Source organism: Ruditapes philippinarum, unplaced genomic scaffold (genome assembly GCF_026571515.1).
Source record: "Ruditapes philippinarum isolate M1 unplaced genomic scaffold, ASM2657151v2 ctg2945_1_1_1_1, whole genome shotgun sequence".
NCBI lineage: Eukaryota > Metazoa > Mollusca > Bivalvia > Venerida > Veneridae > Ruditapes > Ruditapes philippinarum.
Genome location: NW_026858233.1, coordinates 49502 through 55549, shown reverse-complemented (window position 1 = coordinate 55549; position 6048 = coordinate 49502). Strand labels below are relative to the sequence as shown.

The following is a 6048-nucleotide window of genomic DNA, read 5'->3' as shown; positions in this document are numbered from 1 at the left end:
GAATTGTCATAATGACTTTGTTATAATATGAAAGAATATTCCCCAGGCATTCATGAGTCGTGTGCTTTTACGTGAAAATGGAAATGAATAATAACAAACTATTTTTGACACATAACCGCAAATTTTCAGCTCGAAATAGACTTATTCATGCAAAATATGTCTAAAATCACAGATCAATCCTCTATTTAATGATTTCAAAACTTTAAACCTCATTTTCGTAAAAATGAGGGGAAAATAATGCAAGATAATAAGGCGACGAATTGTAAAGAATAATATACACAATATTTTATAATAAATGTGTGTAGTGGAAAACTATAAGACCTAGAACAACTAATCTCAGCAGATGTTTTTGCTTTTCATATCAACTTGCTAAAAAGTATTAAAAAACAGGGATGTTGCACGTATTTATTATCCCTCATGGACAGACTCAATAAAACCGAGTCTGCAATTTACTTGTAATTTCCCAGCAAACACAAGACGTCATACTGACGTCAGATTTAAGTCAGGTTCTGACGTCGGATGACGGTCGGAAAAACGGTTGGATTTGAAATTTTTTTTGACGTAATAATCTGACGTCAGGTATACGTCAGAATCTAACCATTATTTAACCTTTTTCTGACCAAAATCTGACCATTATCTAACCATTTTCCGACCTCAATCTGACCATTTTCCGACCACAATCTGACCATTTTTCCGACCTAAATCTAACCAGTTTCTAACCATTTTCCGACCTCAATCTGACCATTTCCGACCTAAATATTAACCCTTTTCTGCCCTAAATCTGATCATTTTCTGACCTTCATCTTATCATTCCCCTAATCTTTTTTGTTTCACCACGTCATAAATATTTTCTGGCTAATCCTGATTTGATCGAATTTAATTTAACTCATTCTATTAAGTAACTTTCCCTCAAATGAAATGTATAACAGAAAACTAAAAGCAAAAATATGTTTCATGCTCTTTTAATTTAAAATAAAAGTTGCAATTTTAAGCTGATATATACAATTGTAGTAAATTCTGCAAGGTTAAATAATTTTCATAAATTAAACAAAATAAAACATAAAATAAGTTAATTACAAAACAAAAAGTATTACAAAAACAATGACATAAATGAAACTAAGAAAACATGTACAAATATTAAAGAACAAAACAATGTATGCACATTTCTATATCAAATAAAATAATGAAAATATTATAATTTTAAGAAAAGTTAAAAGATTCTGATAATAATGTTTCAAGCAATTTATGACAGATTTTCAGTACTTTAACTATATTTCTACAGCATTTCTAAAACATTTAGTGCCATTTTGCATATTTTGACCTCCTTTGATAATTGTCAGTAATGTATAAATTGCTGTCTTTTAGTTACTTCACAAAGTTATACTTTTAGATATCCATGAGAATTAGCACGAATTTTGAGGTGTGATGCTTTAAGATATGACCTTCTTTCAGCACCCCTCGTCTGTCCGGAGGATATGTAGCGTTTGTAGCGCCCAATAGCGTGTGTGACATCATTTTCACTGAAAAAAAAGAGAAATTTATGAAACATGTAAAAATAACAAGCAAAAATGTTTTCATGATTATCTTAACTTAATGTACAATTTTGCCAACTTTTTATAAGAGAGCTTTAACAAAAATTAAAAGTAAACATAAATGCTGAACATTTAAAAAGCCGCTTTTAAACTCCAGTTTAGTATGGATTAAAGTATGTAATAGAATTTACAAAAATCTTACTTTCATATGTTTCTTTTAACATATTCACGTGTCTCCGTCCCTCCGACCTTTGAGAGCATGTCCAACACTTTAACTACCTGAAAAGAAAATTATATTATAACTTATGTACTGTATATATTCTACGTTTGAAATAGAACAGTTAAGGAAGTCTTAAATATTTCATAGTTTTGAATTAAAGCTTTAATGCCGAAATGTCTGGAACCAAAACGTCTTTGGTTATTTGGGACCGGAACGTTTTGGGTTATTTGGGACCGAAACGTCTTGGTTCGAAATGCTCGAAATCGTACAAATTCATTCTCAATTCTCAAATTTTAACTGACAAAAACATCACAGTTTAAGAAAAATATGAAAACTAAGCATTCTCTTTGGTAGTACTGAAAGGCATATTATAAACTCTTCACAAGCAGAGTTAAAACATGTCAATTTTAAAAAGATTTATTATTAGACATTATCGCGAATTTGTGTGACATTTTACTTCAGCTGTTCAAATAATGATAATTAAATTAAAGAGTGCTTGCAATCATGCAATTATTTATCAAATACAAAGTAGAAATGAATCTAAATAAATTGAACTGACCTTTTTGTTCAAGAAAATCTATAATATTCACTTATCAATGCATCCCGATTCCTGACCGACAGCCAAAACGTAACGCCTACGAATTTGAATTTCCATCCACGTGACTTTAGATTCGAATTATAGGTTAATTATGTTTTCTTTCCCTTTTCTGTCACTATGATTAAATGTTAAAGCACTATCAAAAACTCGTAATTTTGATACATATAATGTACCACAAATGATAATATTACAACGTTAAATGATTGGAACTTGTAAACAGATCTGTGGCTATAAATAGATTTCATAACAATAACACATGTAACTTGCCTATATACAGCGCCACCTATAGGTTTTATTAGGTTGCAGCGCCTCGATCTTGGTCTGTATTTATATAAGAACACTTCATTTGTAATCCAAATAACATTTGAAAAAAAAATTAAATGATTACAACAGCGAATAAGGATTATTTTTTGTTATTTTTTTACCTACCGTCAGGACACCGACCAGAACCAGACGTTAGTACGACGTCAAAAAGAAACGTCTATTAGACATCGGTATTTTAACGTCAGATTTACGTCGTATTTTGGTCGCCGACGTCGTGACCAAAATCTAACATTAATCCGACGTTATTTTAACGTCATGTGTTTGCTGGGTTTGTTATGATTAATGCTTCCGAGGGATCAATTTGTTTCCAGATTTTTTTACGTACAGTGTATAATTCAAGATTTTAAACTCAAGCGCAGAGTACACATTGTATATGTAGAGGAAAACAACTCATCTCATCAGATACATTCTTTAATTTGTTTTTGCTTTTCATATCAACTTGCTAAAAACTATTAAAAACAGGTTTACGTACAGTGTATTATTCAATATTTTAAACTCAAGCGCATAGTACACATTGTATATGTAGAGGAAAACTACGACCTAGAACAACTCATCTCATCAGATACATTCTTTAATTTGTGTTTGCTTTTCATATCAACTTGCTAAAAACTATTAAAAACAGGATTACGTACAGTGTATTATTCAAGATTTTAAACTCAAATGCAGAGTACACATTGTATGCAACTAAAACTGATTTTGTTATCTATTTATACAATTTAAAGGTGATGTTATCGTATGTAATACACTGGTAATTACTTATGTAGACATCTTGCAAGTTGATGACCATAATTATATAAAATACTTATGGAGGGATAATTGAAGTTATAAATAACGATAAGCCAGACAAAGTGACAATTATTTAACCATTCGAAAGCGGAAAGGATATTCGATAAACATTAAAGGAAACTAAAATAAACATTTGAAGTACAGACACAGAATTTTGAAGAGCAATATATTGTTCCAAAACAGAATGTCTTATTGTAAAAAAATGTGTTAGATTACACTAAAATAGTCACTACAGACTCATTCACTTTATCTCATGTGCTGCAGTATTAACATAGTTGGATAATACAGTTTTTATCAGGGAAGCAAAGACATCTGACAAATAAATAATAAATTGCCAAAGAGGTCAGCAGTAAGAGGGTAAAACATAGGCAGGTAAAAAAGCTGTTGCAAGGGAGCCTTTGATCTTCTGCACAGTAACAAATGATATGCTTTTTTTTAGTTCGTTTCAGAGCGAATCTTTTAAAGAAATGATTGAGCTGTTTCCAATTCGTTTAAATTCTAAACAACTACTAACTGACAATCTCGGACGGGAAGTATCTCTATCTCGCAAAAAAAAAAAAACATTTTAAAAGAAACCGTAATAACTTTTATTGGTGTGATTTAATCAGGTTCTCGTTGTTGCTTTTCGTTTAGTTAGAAATGATTCCAAGACGAAAATGCATTCTAATTTAAGGAGGACAGCTAGCTAGACTTTTACTTAACAGCAGAAATTCAAAGACAATAGAGCAGCCACTTTTTATCATATAAAATGTTCTTATAGTTATACAAGGAGTATCATTATTGTACTTAAACATAATGATCTATTGATTCATGTCAAAGGCACAAAACATACACATTCCACTCATGATCATTTTCGACAGCAATAATGTACATACTTAGTTAAATTAGTAATGGTGCAACATTTGATTGATTTCACTGAAAGGGAATAAACGACTTTATTAATTTATTTCAACAAAAGATGCTTAAATGTAATTATAAATAGTGAGTCTCGGCAAATATGTACATTATTTTAATTCATTTATACGTTAGGTGTTCTTAAAACTACTTCTCATATTCTGGATAAGAAGAGACACAATCGATTCTTTACAAAATAGAGCAAACATTCCTTTCAGTATGCACCATACGTATATACCGAACTGATATGTCAGCACAATGGAAATGTCTGTCTGTAGTTTCAATGAAACGTCTACTTTTGTGTCAAGAAAAAATAGACACAATATTTTCAAAAGAATGAAACTTTGGAATTTGCTTTTAGATGACATTTTCTTTATTCCTCGTCTAATTAATGCTAAGTCATCTGATTAAAAATACATAGTCAGTCTAAAAAGGCAAATAAAAAGCAATACTTTTCTCGTAGCCATATGTCTTATGTCTAATGTCTAATATGGATGCATCTTTGTGTCAAGTAAGAGTACATATTAAGTACTGATAAGTGGTGATAACAATGCACGCATCTTGGACCTGAGATAGCATGACAATAAACATCCAAGTCAATAACAACAAAATATACCATACCAATAATAACATGCATAATAAAAATACGCAGACTTTGTTGTTATATTATTGTGATAGCATATATAATCTTATAAACAAATACACGAAAAGTTATAAAGAACAGATACCAGATTTCTTTGTGTTGTTTGTGCTTAGTTCGTATGTTGTTTACCCATACTGAAAATAGTACCGACAGACTTTTCTCGTAATCCTTTTAGATCTTCAACCACTTAATATTATTTTACTTTGTATAAAGATCTGAGAAGCTATTTAATCTTTGAACTTGTAATATACGTATATCGCTGTCGGTTAAATACAGTAAAACGCAAGGAAAATACACAGCAAAGTACATAAAATAAAATTAATTCATTATTCACTTATATGATTAATGAGAAAAGCTTGTTAAATTTGGTTTCATCTGATATTAATAAACCAAAATAGCATCTATAAAATGTCGACATTATAACGTTTCAACATTTTATGGCGAAAAAAAAAACAACTTTGAGCAAAGTTATTGAATTTTTATTAGTTAGTGGTAATTAATGTGAAAACAACTTTTATGAAATCATGTTTTCAACATACTCCATGAAACACGTTTTATGTGATTAAATATAGAAGTTCAAATCTTTGTTATTCAAAATTAATATATCTTAGATTGATTGCGTTAACAATTCAATCTACACTTATCAGTGACAGAAAAAGCTGCTTTTAGAACTTGACTGGGAGCTATATTTCACTTTATCGATCATGTCAATCAGGTATTAATTTCCCCTTAATATTTGATATATAGAAATAAATGCTAAAATGCCAAGCTACTTTAGTGTACAAAAGCCAGGAACGAATGGACTTTTTCTAAACATATTGTATATTCAAGTCTTTACATTTCGAGAATTAAGATAAGTACGTTAGATATATATATATATATTATATGTTCTTTTCCCTCGGATAATAAACTGTATTTAGCACATATTTAAATCTTCAACAAACGAAAAGCAGTTATTTATTGTCGTGATAAAAGCTTTTTCGTGTAAATCGAATAAATCTAAAGTTATCTGCGTCATAAAGATATGTTTCCTATTGCATTTTTGTATTTG

The 6048-nt window shown here is 30.0% G+C and overlaps 1 long non-coding RNA gene across 1 annotated transcript; it reads right to left on the bottom strand.

The window, feature by feature from the left end:
- Positions 1-752: 752 nt before the first annotated feature.
- On the bottom strand, positions 753-2945 carry LOC132752555 (uncharacterized). The gene is made up of 3 exons (XR_009628826.1): positions 2312-2945; positions 1735-1811; positions 753-1520 (listed from the first exon to the last, which is right to left on the bottom strand). It is a non-coding gene; the product is annotated as an uncharacterized LOC132752555 (long non-coding RNA).
- Positions 2946-6048: the final 3103 nt, after the last annotated feature.